This window comes from Neovison vison, chromosome 12 (assembly GCF_020171115.1).
Source record: "Neovison vison isolate M4711 chromosome 12, ASM_NN_V1, whole genome shotgun sequence".
In the NCBI taxonomy this organism is placed as follows: domain Eukaryota; kingdom Metazoa; phylum Chordata; class Mammalia; order Carnivora; family Mustelidae; genus Neogale; species Neogale vison.
Window position 1 is genome coordinate 140,852,007 of NC_058102.1, and position 18,541 is coordinate 140,870,547.

Sequence of the window (18,541 nt, forward strand, 5' to 3'; positions counted from 1 at the left end):
TTGCTCTTCTAGATGGAAAAAGATCAATTATAATTACAGAACCAGAACTCTGTTCCTAAAATCTTAAATATATATGCGTCCTTTGTATTTCTCTAGCACACAAATAATATTCTAGCTATTGGGCAATCTTCAGTGTGGCTACTGAATTATACTGATTTATAATCGTTAGCTCTATTTTGATGTAGCTCATTTTCCCATACATACTCATTGTGACCAGTTGCACAAGAGTCATCCATCAGTCATGATAACAAACTATAAGGCTATACCCGTAAATCTGGCTCTCCCCTTTACCTTCTCATTTTCCAGCAGCTCTGTTTGCTGCAAACTCTCAACTAATTCTTCAAGCCAGGATATCTGTGGGTTTTCCACTGAGTTGTAACTGCTGAACGTGACACAGACTGTGGACTGCCAACCGCTTCAAAGCTAGGAAGAGGAAACTCCCACCACATGGTTCCCTTCTCCTGGAATCGGCTTGCGTCCTGGATCTGTCTGCTTTGGACTTTCTTCCATGCCCTCACATAGTTATTTTTTTTAGTGCTTTATCCAGAGTACAGAGTTATCAGCAAGAAGGTTAATCCAATTGGAGCTTACTTGACTATAAACAAAAGCAGAACTCCAGGCTTGAGGGTCATAAAGTCAAAATTGCACTTCTTAGTATCATTTTTCAAGAAGCACTTTGAGACTATCAAGGTGAGGTCTCTTTCAATATCTTCTTTTTTTTATTGAAATAGAAAATTCTTCATCTCCTACAGAAAATTTCCATAGAAAGTTCACAGATCATCAACACTAGAGAGTCACTTTGCAATTTCAGAACAATTTGTTTTAAAAACCCAATTCACCTTAACAACTTCAGGTAGCAATTATTTTGGCTAATGTAGGCATTATGAGAGAGTCTTAAGCCACATCTGTTACAAATATCTTGCAAAGGGGGACGCCTGGGTGGCTCAGTTGGTTAAGCAGCTGCCTTCGGCTCAGGTCATGATCCCAGTGTCCTGAGATCGAGTCCCACATCGGGCTCCTTGCTTGGCAGGGAGCCTGCTTCTCCCTCTGCCTCTGCCTGCCACTCTGCCTGCCACTCTGTCTGCCTGTGCTCACTCTCGCTTCTCTCTCTCTGACAAATAAATAAATAAAATCTTAAAACAAACAAACAAACAAAAAAAACCCAAATATCTTGCAAAGGTAAACCAGAATTCAGGGAGTTCCAATCATCTCATTTGCCTAATATGCTTACCAGTGAAAGTAAAGAAGTCGACTATATGAAATATCTATCAATCGAAGGAGGTCTTGGGAGAACAAAACATGCTTATACTTGTATACTTCATAGAGTTCGTAATCTAAGATTGACATATTTGAGTTTGGGATTAAGAATTGGAAGATAATTACTTCCTGGCCTTTTGGCTAATATGAGGTTCTTATGTGTTTAATATCTGATATGTCCTCTATCCAAGGACAATACATTAAGTAGATTTTTGGAGCAGGGAGTTGGAATAAGGAGGCTACTCTTGGCCCTAGTGTTGCAATACTTCCAGGAATGGTGCAGGCCCTCAGGGGCAACAGTAGTGGTGGAAATGGCAGGATGGTTTTGGCTTTTGAAGTCACCCCATGGGCCTATGCACAGAGGAGATCCAGCGGTTTGCTTCTTGTCCTGCAGCAGGAGCTTGGCAGGAAGCCAAGTAGCCAGGTTCTAGCATCCCTGGCCTGAGTACCTAAGGCCTACCTAACACATGGGACAGCTGACCTGTGTGTGTGTGGCAATCAGGACAAGCCTCACCACACTCCATCCACCCCAGAAAAATCCCAGCCTCCACCTGTCCCCATGTGCCTCCATCTCTTCTCTGTGTCACTCCCCCTACCACTTAAAAAAAAAAAAAAAAAAGGAATTGGAAGATAGATATAGGATAGCAGATGATAGAGCTTGAAAGAGTTAAACATATTGGTCAGTTCATCCTTTCGTTGCTAGTTTAACAGACTTCAACCAGTCTCAATTTAACCTTGTGTTAGTTATTGTAGTATCTAGTATGGGATCATAATATCTAGAAATTTGCCATGTATCTTATCAGAAATATGACCCAGTAAACAAAATTGTATCTCTTTTTGTGAAACAAACCTACCTGTAATTCCTCCTCCTTATTCACAAAGCCCTAGGACAACAGTGTACGTTGTTTATGACATGAGACTTAATCATTGTATTTATCGCTACAAATAGATCTGTGGTCCAATATAGACACTCTTTGCACAAGAGATACATTGAAACAGCTATTTCTAGGTGTTCCCATTGCTTAAATGGGAACTGACATTTGAGAAACTTTAAAATTAAAAGTTAATGAATCAGGAGCACCTGAGTGGTTCAGTTGGTTCAGTGTCTGACTCTTGGTTTCTGCTCAGGTCAGGATCTCAGGGTCCATGGAGCCCCACGTTGGGCTCCATGCTCAGTGGGGAGTCTGCTTGAAGATCCTCTCTCCCTCTACCTCTGCCCCCTCCCATGTGCACATGTGCTCGCTCTCTTTCTCTCTCTCTCTCTTTCAAAAAAAAAAAAAAAAACAGTTAATGAGTCCAATTAAAACACTTGAAGTCTTTTAAAAGCTACAATGAGTTCTGAGCCAGCAAGATTAGATGGGAAACGGAGTGCACCCTTAACTCACCTATAGGGTGAATGTGTAGACAGCCCGGCTCCTAAACCACAGGAAAAGGAATCGCAAAAGCAAACCTTAGGAATATTCATTCAAACAGGACAAGCTTTTTAGCAAAGAAAAGTTGGGATTTAATATCAGGAAAGATTGTATCTTTAAAAAGTTCACTTGGTCAGCCCAAGGCCGTTAACTGGTAACATTGTCCTGTTGCCAGATACATCCCTACGGTAAAGATGGTAGATCTTTAGATTCAGCCTTCGCTCATTCACTTATTTAACTAGCTTCTACTGAGTGCCAGCAAAATGCTGACACGGGGAAGAGTCTGATAGAATGATGGTACACTAAACAGACAGGACTCACATTCATTAGCTTTCACTGTAATACGAAGGATGGATGTGATCCCAAGCATACTGATCCCAGAGCCCCCCTTTCTAAATTTCATTATATGTCAGCAAAACAAACATGCAGAGAATACAACTTTAACCTCTTTTTAGGTAGATCTTTTATTTTCCAATGAATCCTTGCTAGCAGGCCACCTCTCAGAGAGTTGTCTCTTCTGTTCCTTTACCCCCAACCATTCATTTACATGTTCCTTCCCACAAGCAAATCTTGAAACCAGAATCAGGTTCTCCTGCTGGCTACGCCAGTTCCTGACCCAGCTCACCACTAAAATATAAAAAGCCCATATTGAAGGGCTCAGAGTCAAAGCATTTTCTCTATCATGGTTTTAACTCTGTGTTCTGATACCAACATTATAAAGGCTAGGGGAAGGCCCAGTGTATGTGGGAAACAAAAACAATGTATTCAAAAAAAAAAATCCACTGCTTCTTATTCCATGTGTAGAATTTTGATACTAAAATAATCCCTGAAAAATTGAAAGGAAATGCAGCCCATTACGTTTCTAAAAAAAAGCGACAGTCCTTTCTAGATTCACTGAAGCCTGATGTATGACAAGCTTCATTTCAAACATGCTTTAAAAACATGATGTAACTCTGACAAGTCAGACTTTGCAACTTGGCAGAGGCCAAGTTTTCGAAATGTATTTACGTATGTGTTGGGTGTAAACTGTTACTGTACTGGGAAACTTCTTGAAAGGGATTTTTATAAGTCTCATCTTGTCTCTCTCAAGTGGCTGTTAAAAATAGAGAGTTTATTGGCAACTATTTTTCCTTGTGTTAGAGAAGGATTAGCTTAATCCTGGTAAAATATCTTAACACTTCACTATATTCAATTTTATACAACTAAACTTTCATTACGTATAATACTAAAATAACTGCACCTATCCTAAGTGATTCAAAAGTTATACATTTGTCAGGTTTGTTTTTACAGACCTATGAAACTTAAGCACTGTTCTCTAAGTGAGGTGACAGTCCGCCTTCCTACCTACACCTGAACTATTTTAATTTTGGAGTAAGGTTTATTTCTGTTGGGTTTTTTTCTCCTATAAAATGTTAGAGACGTCTCCTGTGTATTTAATACAGCATGATTGAATGAGTCAAGAAAGCGTTGTAATCTTCACTAGAGTGCCCAATTTACAAAGCTATTTGAGATCCTCCTTTTTAAAATAACCATTTAGAATTAGGATATTTCTGTTACATACTAGAGCTGATCTCCTTTCCAATTATATAAAGTCCAAATGTGACATTTTTTCCCCCTCCCACATCCTGGGCCGGTCCAAAGCTAAGTTAAATGGGCAAAATATGTCCTGATTCCCCATCAATACATTAAGCTTCATTTTTTTTTTTCCTTTAGTGTTTCTTCTGCCTTTTTCTCCTCATTCAAAAATATCTATTGCCCTTCCAGGAGCAAACCCTGATATCAAGAAATAATCTGCCTTTATTTCCAGATAGGACAACTTGCTTTCCCTCTCATAGGAGTATTTGTCTTGCTAAACCTTATCTCTACTCTTCACATGAAAGAATGTGTCCTTGTTAAAGAACTTCAGAGTTGTTTCTCCCTTGCGTAAAGGCATGCACCTTGTAGCCTCATGATCTGAACCTTGGAACATCCAAGGTCAGTGACGGGGAAAGAGAGACATGGCAGAATCCCACTGGCTCTTTCTCACCCTCCCAGAGCTCTTTCTTCCTCTCCCCATGACTTGGCAGCACATGTCAGGTGCCTCGACCCAATTACCAGGGAAGTTATGAAATGTGGGCGGCGTGTGGCTTTTTGGCTGATCAACAATGATCTTGACTTCTTTGGGTACCCTGGGCTCCCTTATTCCTGCACAGAAAACACACCCATCTCCCCATGGTAGATAGTCCCAAATCCTGGCCAGTCCCTGCCCATGACTCAAAGTCCAGGAAATACTCAATGGTGTCTTCATCAAAATTAGGTAGGACTCTTTTTGGTCTCGAAATGTATGAACGGAACTGTTTTTCCCCCTGCATTTCCCCCATATACTCCCACTCAAAAAGCCACAGTGAAATGACAGGAGAACCCCGCTGGACATTCCCATTCAGAAGGAGGAAGACAAGAAGACAGAGAGAAGCCATGATCCATGGCACCTCTGACCCGGGAGGGTCCCTTGCTGCATCCCACCTAGCTCTGGGGCTTCTTTCCTACCCATTTCCCAACTGAGCCACATACAAAGTGACCTCTGGAGCAGGCCTTCTTGGAGGACTGCTAGCTTTTCAGCTCGGTTCCAGCTTCAAGGATTTTGGTGACACAGGAGTTGTTTGAAGTGTATTCCCCCCGCCCATGCTCACTTTCCTTGGCATTTCATTTCTCTCCAAGACTAAGGTGGTTCCTGATCTTGGTCTGGAAGTATGTGGCCTCTAGAAAAGGAGAGCTGGAGAATTGTAATGGTCTGTCACCAAGCGGGCATCAATTAAAATCCTTCCCGCAGTCCTGAGATGGAAGTATTGCCACTTTGACCTTTTTCAGATGGAGAATATGGGAAGCTATTTTGGGAAATAAAGGGTCCTTCCCAGGATGCCTCAAAATAGGCGTGTGAGTAATGCTAACCTTGCCAGTATGACTTTATTTGAGGGCATACTTTTGTGCCCAGTTGGTTTGACTGAGGCAAGCCTGAAGACAGTGGAACATCAAATTTAGATATTGAATCCTTTCCAAAAATTCCAAGATTTGGGGTCACTACAACAAGGTCATATATATGATTTTTGTTTCTTTGGCTCCACATGCATTATGTTTGGGTTAGTTGTTTTCTTTTCAACTAATTGCTAAGATGTTATGTTCAGCTGAACAGGTGCCTGTCTCTGTGTTCAGTGAGAGAAACTGGACACCACTTATTCGCTAAAACACTTAAAATCTCAAATCGTGCAATTAGAACTGAGTAAGTACCTTTTGCTGATTGTGAGAAACCTAACTTTGTTTTTTTTTAAACATGTATTTCTTTTTTGTCCCTATGGCTTTGCCTGCCTGGGCACAATTGGACATGGCAAATATCTGCTTGTTCTGATTTCTCACCATGGGTTTTAAACAGCTCATGCCATGGGAACTGACATATCCGGGTCACAGTCAAAAGACATAGCCAAGGTTTTGATCATGTCTAATTCTACTTTGTACATGTGCTACCTTTCCTTAGAGCATAATTTTGTTTTCGAAATGAATTACATTAAAGACACCTCAGAAGCACTAATTTAAATCCTGCCCTGCCAGCCATCTTGGGGGGATTTGCTTCTATCTCTGAATTGTTTACCTGAAATCTCCACTTGAGTCCAGTGAGTTTTAAAGTAATATGACCCTTTGAAAAGGGAGCCTTTCCTTTCCTTCTTTTTCTCCTCCTTCCCTTCCTCTTCCTCCTTCTTCTTCTTCTTCTTATTTTTTAATGTGATGGATACTAAAGATCTCAGAACATTTTCAAATCTAGACTGTCTCTGACTTGGGACCCACTCCCACATAAATGATGGCTGGGCCTGGATTAGGACTAGGGGAGCTAGGAACCCCCCCTGAGGCGCATGATTTAAGAGGCTGCCCCAAATAGTCAGTAATCCAGATTAGCAATATTTAAAAGCAGTATATTAAAAAATAAAAATGAATGCAAGTAATCCCCCACAAACAAAATATCTCATTTTAGCATGAAGACACCTGGTGGTTTGCTTTACTCTCCTGCACTACTGTGTGTGAAGGGAACAGTCATTTCCCGTTGACCCGGGGCACAGTCAGAGGCCACACTGTTCCTAGGGGTGGGATTACAAAAGGTGACAAATGGAAGAGAGAGAGAGAGGGCAGCACAGGGCTTTCTGTATCATCATGATGTTTGACTGTAGAGCTTGTGTTGGTTTCTACTTGGTTGCAATCATGAGCAGGGAGTTGGACACAGGCACAGAGGGGAGGCACTTTTCCCTTCTCCTCAGGCTCGGGGACGGCTGGGGCATTCAGTCCCTGCCCCACCTTCAGCTTCTCTGGCTTCCAAAGTGCCAGAGCTGCCCCCCCCCCCCATCTATGCTTCAGCTCCTTTCAGCCAAGGTCAAGGTGACTCTCTGCTGTGGATACAGAAGCACCTAGGAAGGACTCCACGAAGAATCTAGAACCGCGATCAGAAAAATTCACGACCAGAGCTGAATCAAAATGAATGACTGTAGTGAAACTCAGTGAGTTTCCGTTTCTAGTTCAGCACATCTCGTCCTAAACTCCTGTGGGCCACACCGTGGGATCACATATTGCTCCTCTGGGAGAGGATGCTCCTGGTGGGGTCCTCCCCACTGACTGACAGATGAGCTTCAAGGAGGCAGCCCTGCCCCTTGAAGGCCGAGCTTATTTAGGAAAACTGTCTCTTTGATGCCAACACAATCAAGAAAAATGCAAATAAGGAAGTAAGGCAATAAACGAAAACCAATCAAATAGATGTCTGGTTTACTATACAAAATCTTAAGTAAACAAGTTCGATTTTTGTATGTTGACCCGCTGTGTGGTTATTTCCATCACCGTTATTCTTCTTTAAAAGAATGTATGAACCGTCTGTTGTCTAAGCATGGTATGGAGCTGTTCCGTTTCAGTGCTTTCCTGTGGTACATTTGCACTGACAACCTGAAGAATTCTCTGACTTCCTCCTCTTTGGGAGCCTTCTACTTAGCTAGATTTCGTAAGTGATTTTTTTTTTTTTTTTAAATTTCGGAAAGAAAGGCGCTTTCATACCCAGGGGTCCGTTCATTTTTCCCACTTCATTTAAATGCATATCTATCAAAATAAAGGCATGTGCAGCGAAATATGTCTCTACTACTTTGAAAAACCCCTGATAAAGAGAAATGTTCACAGGAAACGTATACCTTGTTTCGCACATCATTTGGATGGCTTTTGGGGAAGATCATTATTTAGTAGTAACATATGTTACCAGAGACCTGTTCAGTAGCTCCTTTACCAGAACAAGCCCCATTTCCAGAACATACCCTTTCCTCAGGGAGGACGCTGTGAACCACTGAAGAATCATAGTCATTGACCTGAGTCTGTACATCAAGTCTAAATGGACAGAGTAAATTGCATAGCGTTTGGTAAAACAAGTTACTCACTGTTCCTCTTTCAAGCCGTAATGACTGTAATTCAATTAGGCTTATTGCCTGTTATTCAATATGATACTACTGTAAAATTGTTGCTTTGCAATCCAAACTTTAGAGTTAAAGAGCCTGCTTTTCTTCCTAAAACACATGGGCTGCTCTTGCACTGGGACAGGATTTCATTATATTTAAAAACTTTTTCCACTGTTTACTTTATCACCGGGGTCAGATAAAGGAGCCAGAGTCAAAATTAGTCTCTTGCTCTGGGATAGGGGAAGTGAACAGAGAGAAACCCCAGTGGAAATCAATGGTGGATTTATTTTTATTTCCATAGTGCCAAAATTACAGGAACATTAGCGATGTTAGAAGAAAAATCATGTGGGAGGGGGGATGGCCATAATTTTGTTGTTGCTGTCAATTTTATTCCTAAACAACACTATAATAAATCTGGGATATTTTGCACAGTGTATATAAAATTGTCTTTGAATCCTAAGTATTTTCAACCAATTTCAAAACTTTTCACCATGCAATAGAATACTTCCCAGCTGAGCCTACCAAAAGTAATTTATAAATAGTTTTCCTTATCCAACCATGAAACATGCCTGGGTATAGAGTTGATTTTTAGATTTAAATTTTTTTTTTTTACAGGCTTGAGGAATTTGCATGCCACCTTAAAAAAGAATGCAATCCGAGTAGAGATGAACCAGAGGACTTGAGTTACTCTCTCTGTGACAGGTTCCTAAAACTCTGTCTGTCTTGTGAGTCAAAGAGGATTTTGAGTTACCGAGAGATATCCCTGGTGTGTTGCAAACCTCAAAACAAAAACAAAAACAAAAACACAGCTACTTCACTCTTACCATCATCATCATCGTTATTAGGCAAAACAACATGGAACTTATGATGATACTGAATTCTTTTCAATGAATCTAGTGAACACATTATATAATTTAACGCATGATTATGTAGCTAAGCCTCTGAGTAGGAGTGGTCTACCCATGAGTATCCCATAGATGCAAAGTACTGTTCCTTCCACCAACCAATCAAAGCTGTGGGAATGCCATTTGCACTTCCCTAACTTAGAGTTATACCCTTTTGAACACACACACACACACACACACACACACCTAATTTACATAATTGGGGGAAGGAAGGATAATGACTCCTATCACTTGTACCCCTCAGAGTGCATACTACCCAGCTTAAGAAATACTTTATTAAGTTTTGATCTGACTACATAGAGGACAACTCCCTTCGTCCATATCACTAGGATCCAGACATTGAGATCTAGATCTACATTAATACAAAATGTTTACAATGTTAAAAAATATCTGTTATAAACAGTTGTTTTTCTTCCTACATTGCTTAGAAAATGTCCAAATGCCCCTTGTGTTACTGCTATTTCTGAGCAGTGGAAGCTGAAACATGTTATTTGGTTCAGATGTTCGGATGCTCATATGACTTGGATTTCTCTAATATCTTCCCTGGTTGACTTAGCACAAGGTCACTTATTCTGAAACCATCATGAAATCATACAGGACGGAATTTAAACTGAACAAAAGAGCCCAGTTTTAACTTTCCCTTGACATTTGCACTTTGTATACAGGCATCTTTTAGATTCACCATCATGGCGAAAATCAGTCAAATTTCACTTTGTCAAGTTTCTTTGCATGTGAGACGTCTTGTTAAAAGTGATAAATTCAATTAGTTTGTTGGATTTATAGAATGTCAATCAACTTGACGTGTTTCTTTTTCTTTACCACAGTAAATAAACTAGCCAATTTTCTTTCTACCCTTTCCCTCAGCTCCCCACCAACCAACGGATACCACCAGGCATAGCATCCACTTTGGAAAAACTTGAGTTCGGTGTTTTCATTTGCCAGTCACTAGCTCTATTTCCTGAAATGAGTCCTAGGACCTGCGTCACAGGCTTATCGGTATTAAATGAGATACAGAACATCAAGCACAGTGCACAGTGCCGAGCACATTGTAGGACCAAGTAATCAAGAAAAAAGATTGCTTTGAGGTCACAGCTTGGGTTGTGGGTAGTTTTGGAGGTGGTGGTGACGGTGTTGAACAAAAGAACCAAGATCAGACTGGTTACAAGTCTAGGAGGAATGGCAATGACAGGACATAATATAGACAAATCTAAAGAATATTTTTTTTTAGTTTTTTTTTATTTATTTGAGAGAGAGAGCACCAGCAAGGGGAGGGGCACAGGAGGGAAGCAGACTCCCTGCTGAGTGCAGAGCCCAACACAGGGCTCCATCCAGGACCCCAGACCATGACTTGAGTCAAAGTCAGATGCCTAACCGACTGAGCCACCCAGGCCCTCCCAAAGAAAATTTTATAAGAAGATGATAGAGCACAAATGAAAGAGTCAAGAAAATATAAGAACCAGAAAGTTTTAAGTAGACAAATAGCTTTAAGTTCTAAGAGTCCTGGGTACATAACTGCTTTATAGAACAACCCTAACAGGCCCATTTTGGCTAGGCTTAGCTCATGGAATGCAGTTTTCCAAACCAGGATTTTCCATGCTTCCTACTTTAATAGCAGAGAAGAAGGAGCCCTTCCTTAATTCACAGGGATGAAAGCACTTCAGCCACCTGAAGTCAAGCTATATCTTAAAAGTATCATATTTTACTTTAAAAGTTTATGTACAATTTATGTACTCCATAAAACACATGTGCTCATCTTAAAGATGTTTTTAGACAAAATACAGAGAAAATTGAAAGGTCTAGGAACTCCAGCCTGTCCCACCCTAAAGCCTTTGCAACCACCCTGGAAGTCTCCCCCAAACTTCCCAGGGGCCTTAATCATGTGCCGGGGCAGGCAGTGCAGCTCGGGCTTTAACCCAGCGGGGCTCTGCCCTCGGCCAGGCCTCTGGCTCCCAGCAATCGTGGTCTTGGAGCAAAGGGTAGAACATACTTCCAGTATTGCTGCAAAGCAGATGATGAAAGTATTAAGGAGAGAAGACAATCCTTTATTGGAGGTCATCTGCAAGTTCTCTCAAGGCTATCCCATCCTTGAAGGGTGGTTTCAGAGCTCTAAATCTCTCCTGGACAATTTGGATCAAGTCTTAAAAGTACCCAAGGATCGGACTGAAGTTGTGGGAAGGAATGATGAGGTCACAGAAGCAGCCCCCAGTTGACCACTGACTGTCATGTGCTATGAGCACCTGTGGGTCAACCCGTCCCTTTTGTCAACATTTTTTTGTTTGGACTACTTGGAGGGAGAACCCAGCTGTGCTCCACACCCAAGTAGGAAACAGTGGCCCGCTTTCTCGGTGTATGTATGCCCATGCATTGCCTAGAGAATCACATTATTCTTTAGTTAACTAATGAAAAAAATAGGTTCCTTTTTTGACAGTTGACGGACTTGTATACCCCCCGATACCAGCCAAAATGTATGCCTAATTATTTTATAAATTACGTTGCGCTGTCACAGACCTCAGGGGAGGCAAGCACTTCTAAGTGTTCTCCCTCCCCTGCCTGAGGCAGAGGGAAATACCAGTTGCCACCCGTCTTGTCTTGCTCATCCCTCCTTCCTCCCGTGGGGGGTCATGTTTCTCTTCCCATCAGTGGGTGGTCCCTCTCGGTCTAGCCTAGATCAATATTATGGGGCTCCCCGTTTGACACCCATGAGATACAAAGACAGTTCTCAAAATGTTTTTTTCCCAGAAAGGTGTCAAACTTCGTTGTGTCTGTTCTGTTCTTTTTCTGCCAGAATAACATGGGGAGTGATTTTTCAAACAACTAGATATTTTTTCATTTTCTTTTTTTTTTAAAATATTTTATTTATTTATTTGAGAGAGAGAGAGTCACCACGAGAGAGGGAACACAAGCAGGGGGAGTGGGAGAGAGAGAAGCAGACTTCTCACCGAGCAGGGAGCCCAAGGCGGGGCTCAATCCCAGGACCCAGGATCATGACCTGAGCCGAAGGCAGCCGCTAAATGACTGAGCAACCCAGGACCCCCCTTTCATATTGAATATAAAATGTTATAAGCAGTTTCGTGCCTTGGGAATATAAGCTTTGACTTGAGCGCTACTTGTAGGATTCATCCTTAAAAATGCTTAGTCTAAATGGCCACCTACAAGTCACCCCTCCCCCCACACCCACACACAAGTACACATATTATCAATGCAGTGTAAGCAGACCACCCCCCCATTCCTATTCTAATGCTTCAAATTCCTACAACAAAACACTTGCATTTCAGTCACAAATAGAGCATCTAAAATACGAATGCTCTTGAGAGACAATCACTGCCCTAAAACTACACTGAAGACTGAAGAGACTAAGAGAGCCTTCCTTGGTCATGTGTAACAATTATCATGGTTTTGGCTACAGTTAACAGAAAACTTGGCTCAACTAGATTACACGATGAGGAATCTGTTTCAGCTCACAGAATCCAGTCCTATGTCCTTCCTACACCAATCATGGTTTGGGAGAATGAAGTTATGATTACCTCGGACCAGTGGTTCTCAAACTTGAACTTGCAAGACAGTAGTCTGGAGTCTTATGACAACCAAATGGTTGGGCTTCCTGCCTTGGGTTGCTCAGTAAGTCTGAGATGAAGCTCAAAAGTTGCTATCATGAAAAGCTGATGTTGCTGGCCTTGGGAACTACAGTTTGAGGATCACTATGTAAGCCTACTGAAACGGACCTACCTTCTGGAGCTGGGGAGGTATCTTGTGTTCCCTGATTTATATGGTGACCTGGGACTTGAACAAAGCTGAGCTTCTGTTAGAAAGGAAGGAGAGAGGGAGTGACTGGTATTTCTCCTGCGTTACAGTATGAGAAATAGGTGAATGATCCCAGGAGATTGTGTTTAAAAGACACAACACTAGGGTTTATGGGACATGTATGATTCCACGTGTGATAGCCATGACCATGTGGGATATGTATGATCTTTTTCTACTTCTGGTGTTATTCTCAGGCTTGAGGGTAATAATTTTACTAATCTCTGGTCCACTCCTTGGGGCCAATGAAAACTCTATGAGACTATTTCAGACCACCCTACCTAAAACACACTGAACACAGTTCTATTTCATTCTGGGATCCTGTTGGTCTCCTGGTCCCCAACCAGAAAGGTTACAGAGATGTTTCTGCCTTCAGGTCCTCAAACCTATCATGGTGTGATAGTTAATTTTATGTGTCAAGTGACTTGACTAAAGGATGCCCAGTTTGCTGGTCAAACATTATTTCTGGGCATTTCTGTGAGGTTTCCAGAGACGATGAGCATTTGAGTCAATGGACTGAGGAAGAAAGATCTGTCCTCTCCAGTGTGGGTAGGTATCACCCAGTTCACTGAGGGCCCAGACTGGCAGAGGAAAGGCAATTTCACTCTCTTTCTCTTCTTAAGGTGGGGTATCCATCTTCCCCTGGGACATCAGAGCTCCTGGTTCTTGAGCCTTCAGACTTGGAGTGAATTATACCACTGGCATAGCTCAGCCTCTATAATCATGTGAACCAATTCCCATAATACATCTACTCTTATCTATCTATTTATCTATTCACCCTACTAGTTCTGTTTCTCTGGAACACCCTAACTAATACATGTGGAATTCTAGTGTTTATTCCTTTGCCCATCATGGACTTGGCTGAACAGAGAGATATTGACACAGAAGCCCATATCAAAAGCTGGGCATCTATCTCCATTCTATTCCCTCTGAGTAGTGTCCCCTTCTTCCCTACCTGAGAACACTTTCATAATCTGAAAGAAGAAAAACTACTCTTCTAATTCCTATCCATTTTGTGGCCAGATTTTGAAACTGAAATACAATAATTTCAATGTTTTTGTTCTCCAGTATTCTGGTAGGAAACATTCCTATAGGCAATAGGATTGAGAAGAAAAAAGCAGAAACATATATTGATTCATTAAAACAAAAGAAAAAATGCCACAATAATAAAATTGAAAGTCTATCTCCTGTCCCAACTCAACTATTGTTTCAATATGCCACAATTTATCTTTTAGATTTGGGAGAGCATGGAGCATAGAATTGTGTGTTCATCAAGGGAAACATCACAGTAAGGAAAAACTTGACCTATCAAGATCTTTATAAAATTATCACTGTTTTCTACAAATACAAAATCTATTTTGATAATCTATTCTGATCCTTCGGCTTTCAGAAAGATTCCTAGAGCCCAAAGATAGAGCACTTTTTCTTCTCGACTGGGAGGTGGTTCATGGTAAAGGGGATGATTTGGGTAGCTCTCAGAGGGAGCTGTGTTACAGGTTCAGACAGAGGACACTAGCCATGGATGGGATTTTAGAAATAATTTTGATAAATTTTGATGATGGACTTTTGCAGCAGCCTAGCATGTTTAAGTTTTAGATGGCCCTTTACTTGATTGCTTAACTATGATAATGATCTACATACCACCAGCATACACACTTGTCATTCACAACATACTATAAAAGTTTTTATAGTTCTAAGTAATGGTATCAGTAATTGATTAAAACATTCTGACAGTGAGCCAATTGGAATGGTTATATAAAGTTACTTGAGAAAATATATATTAAAATACATTGCAAATATTTAAATATCAACCATTAACAAAATCATAGCCCATGGAATTTCTTCTCTTCTCCAATTAAGAGCAGGAATTGAGACATTCTGGTTCAAATGAAAATTCAGGCTAGTAAATACAAATGGCCAACAGACACATAAAAATACGGCAATGTCACTGATCATCAGGGATGTAAATCATAACCACAGGGAGATATCACCTCATACCAGTCAGAATGGTTGGTATCAAACCAGGAAGTACTAAGTGTTGGTGAGGATGCAGAAAAAGGGGAACCTTCATGCACTGTTGGTGGGAATGCAAACAGGTAGAGCCACCGTGGGAAACAGTCTAGAGGTTCCTCAAAAAATTAGAAAATGGAACTACCATATGATCCAGTAATTCCACTTCTGGGTATTTACCCAAAATAAATAAAAACACTAATTCAGAAAGGCGTATGCACCCCTATGTTGATTACAGCATTATTTACTATGGCCAAGATGTAGAAGCCACTCAAGTGTCCATTCATAGATAAATGGATAAAGATGTATGCACACACACATACACAGACACAGACACACAGACACACATGCAGAATATTACTCAGCTATAAAATATAACAAAACCTTGTCATTTGCAACAATGTGGATGAACCAAGAGGAAATTATGCTAATTGAAATAAGTCAGAGAGAGAAGGACAAAGGACCAATACTGTGTATATTCCCCTGTATGTGAAACCTAAAAAATAAAACAAATGAAAAAGGAAAAGCAAAAATAGATACGTGAATACAGAGAGCAAACTGGTGATTCCTAGAGAGGAGAGGGTAGAGATGTAGGTGAAATAGGTGAAGGGGATTAAAAGGTAAAAACTTTTAGTTATAAAATAAGTCATAGGGACGAAAGTACAGCCTAAGATATATAGTCAATAACGGTGTAATAACTTGGTGCGGTAGCAGATGGTAACCACACTTAATGTGGTGAATATTGCAACATATAGAGAACTGTCCAACCACTATGTTGTACACCTGAAACTAATATAACATTGTATGTCAACGTACTTCATTTAAAAGGAAAATTTAGGTAAGTGGCATTGCCTCAAACTGTAATCTGAATTACCTTTGTTTAAATAATTAGTGTCCTATGAAATATACAACTATGAAGTTTTGCTTATTTATTTTATTTTATTTTTTTTAAGATTTTATTTATTTATTTGACAGAGAGAGAGAGATCACAAGTAGATAGAGAGGCAGGCAGAAAGGGGGGGGGGGATGCAGGCTCCCTGCCGATCAGAGAGCCCGATATGGGGCTCGATCCCAGGACCCTGAGATCATAACCTGAGCTGAAGGCGGAGGCTTAACCCACTGAGCCACCCAGGCGCCCCTCCCTATTTATTTTAAAAAGAGAGTGTGCATGCAAGCTGGGGGAGAGGTAGAGGGAGAGGCAGAGGGAAAGAATCTCATGCAGAGGGACGCCTGGGTGGCGCAGTTGGTTGAACGACTGCCTCCGCTCAGGGCATGATCCTGGAGTCCCGGGATCGAGTCCCACATCAGGCTCCCAGCTCCATGGGGAGTCTGCTTCGCTCTCTGACCTTCTCCTCGCTCATTCTCTCTCTCACTGTCTCTCTCTCTCGAATAAATAAAATAAAAAAATCTTTAAAAAAAAAAAAAAAAAAAATCTCATGCAGACTCCCCACAGGGCACAGAGCTGGACCGGGCTTAATCTCACGACCCTGAGATCATGACCTGAGCTGCTTAACTGATGGAGCCACCCAGAGGCCCCTGAGATATGCAACTTTCAAACTGTTACATATATTGGTTGCAAGATATTCTCTGTAGACCATTTCTTAAGGAAGATCACTTTATAAGATCTGCATACTCATGAAATACTGTGTAATACTTCATTTCAATTTGCTATTGAACTTCACTTTCAAATATATGCTTTTGAATTGCCATAGATAAATATTCTTTTATATATAAATGGTACTACTGCTTCCTAACCAAATAAGAATAAAGGAAATAATGTAGGTTGTTTTTTAAAGTCACATAAACTTAGACTTGAATAATTACTGTAGTCTGTATGTCTTCAGAAAAATTTTTCTTCTCAGATCACTTAGAAAACTATTTTGTGCAACAGACATGTCAATAATTGGGCAAAGCATCACAGGTCCAAACGTTGGCCTGTCTCTTTCAATGTCTGTCCTTTATCAAGAGCTCTCTACTCTCTCTGCACGTGAGGTGTAGGGCAGCCAATTGGAGACCCAATTAATGAACCCTTCTCATCTCCACTCAAATCATTTTCTGTAAACTCCTTTTTCAAAAGCCAAAGAAATCCCTGACTCAACAATAGGGACAATTGTAACAATTCTTAATCCTATGTTTAACATAAAAGATGCAAGGTGACACTAAATATCTCGGGAGTTATGGAATGACAAGTGTCTTTGAAAACAGAAGACCCCACCTACCTTCATGAAATTTCCAGCTTTTCCATTAACCAAAAGACATGTGGGAAAGTGTTTCGAAACATGAAGAAGGAGGAGAAGAAGGGGGAGGGAAAAGAGAGGGTAGAGGAGAGGGAGAGGGAGAGTGAGGAAGGGGGAAGGAGAGGGAGGAGGCAGAGAAGGAAGAGAAAGATATATATATATATCTATAAATATATATAAATACATATATAATTTATATAAATTTATATATATATAAATATATATATATATATATTTTATTTTTTACTAACTTCTGTCCAGTACTAATTTAAAAACACCTTTCCTCACCCCTATGAATTTACTACAGAAAGGCTGAGTGATTATTTTTTTCTCTAGATCTGAATGATATGGTGTGATTTCAAACAATAGATTCATTTTTTTTAAAAAAGCAACTACAGCGTAATGCTGGCTTCATAGAAAGAGTCTGGAAGTTTTCCTTCTGCTTCAATTTTTTGAAACAGCTTCAGGAGAATAGGTGTTATTTCTTCTTTGAAGGTTTGGTAGAATTCCCCAGGGAATCCGTCAGGTCCTGGGCTCTTGTTTTTTGGGAGATTTTTGATCACTGCTTCAATCTTGTTATTAGATATCGGTCTATTCAGGTTGTCGATTTCTTCCTGGTTCAATTTTGGTAGTTTATATTTTTCCAGGAATGCATCCATTTCATCTAAGTTGCTAAGCTTATTGGCATATAACTGTTCGTAATAACTTCTGATGATTGTTTCTACTTCCTTGGTGTTAGTTGTGATCTCTCCCTTTTCATTCATAATTTTATTAATTTGGGATTTCTCTCTTTTCTTTTGGATTAGTGTAGCCAGTGGCTTATCGATCTTATTGATTCTTTCAAAAAACCAGCTTCTAGTTTCATTGATACGTTCTACTGTATCTCTGGTTTCTCCCTCATTGATCTCAGCTCTAATCTTGATGATTTCCCTTCTTATGTGTGGAGTTGGTTTGATTTGTTGTTGATCCTCCAGTTCTTTAAGGTGTAGAGACAGCTGGTGTGTTCTGGATTTTTCAATTTTTTTGAGCAAGGCTTGGATGGCTATATATTTTCCCCTTAGGACCGCCTTTGCTGTATCCCATAGGTTTTGGACCGAAGTGTCTTCATTCTCATTGGTTTCCATGAATTGTTTCAGTTCTTCTTTGATCTCCTGGTTGATCCAAGCATTCTTAAGCAAGGTGGTCTTTAGCTTCCAGGTGTTTGAGTTCCTTTGGAACTTTTCCTTGTGATTGAGCTCCAGTTTCAAAGCATTGTGATCTGATAATATGCAGGGAATAATCTCAGTCTTTTGGTATCGGCTGAGTCCTGATTTGTGACCCAGTATGTGGTCTATTCTGGAGAAGGTTCCATGTGCACTTGAGAAGAATGAGTATTCTGCTGTTTTAGGGTGGAATGTTCTGTATATATCTATGAGGTCCATCTGGTCCAATGTGTCGTTCAATGCTCTTGTTTCTTTATTGATTTTCTGCTT

General features: G+C 40.6%; 1 pseudogene; it reads left to right on the plus strand.

Annotated features, from left to right (window-relative positions):
• The first annotated feature begins 1,378 nt into the window (after window positions 1-1,378).
• On the plus strand, window positions 1,379-1,545 carry LOC122892703 (annotated as a pseudogene).
• Window positions 1,546-18,541: the final 16,996 nt, after the last annotated feature.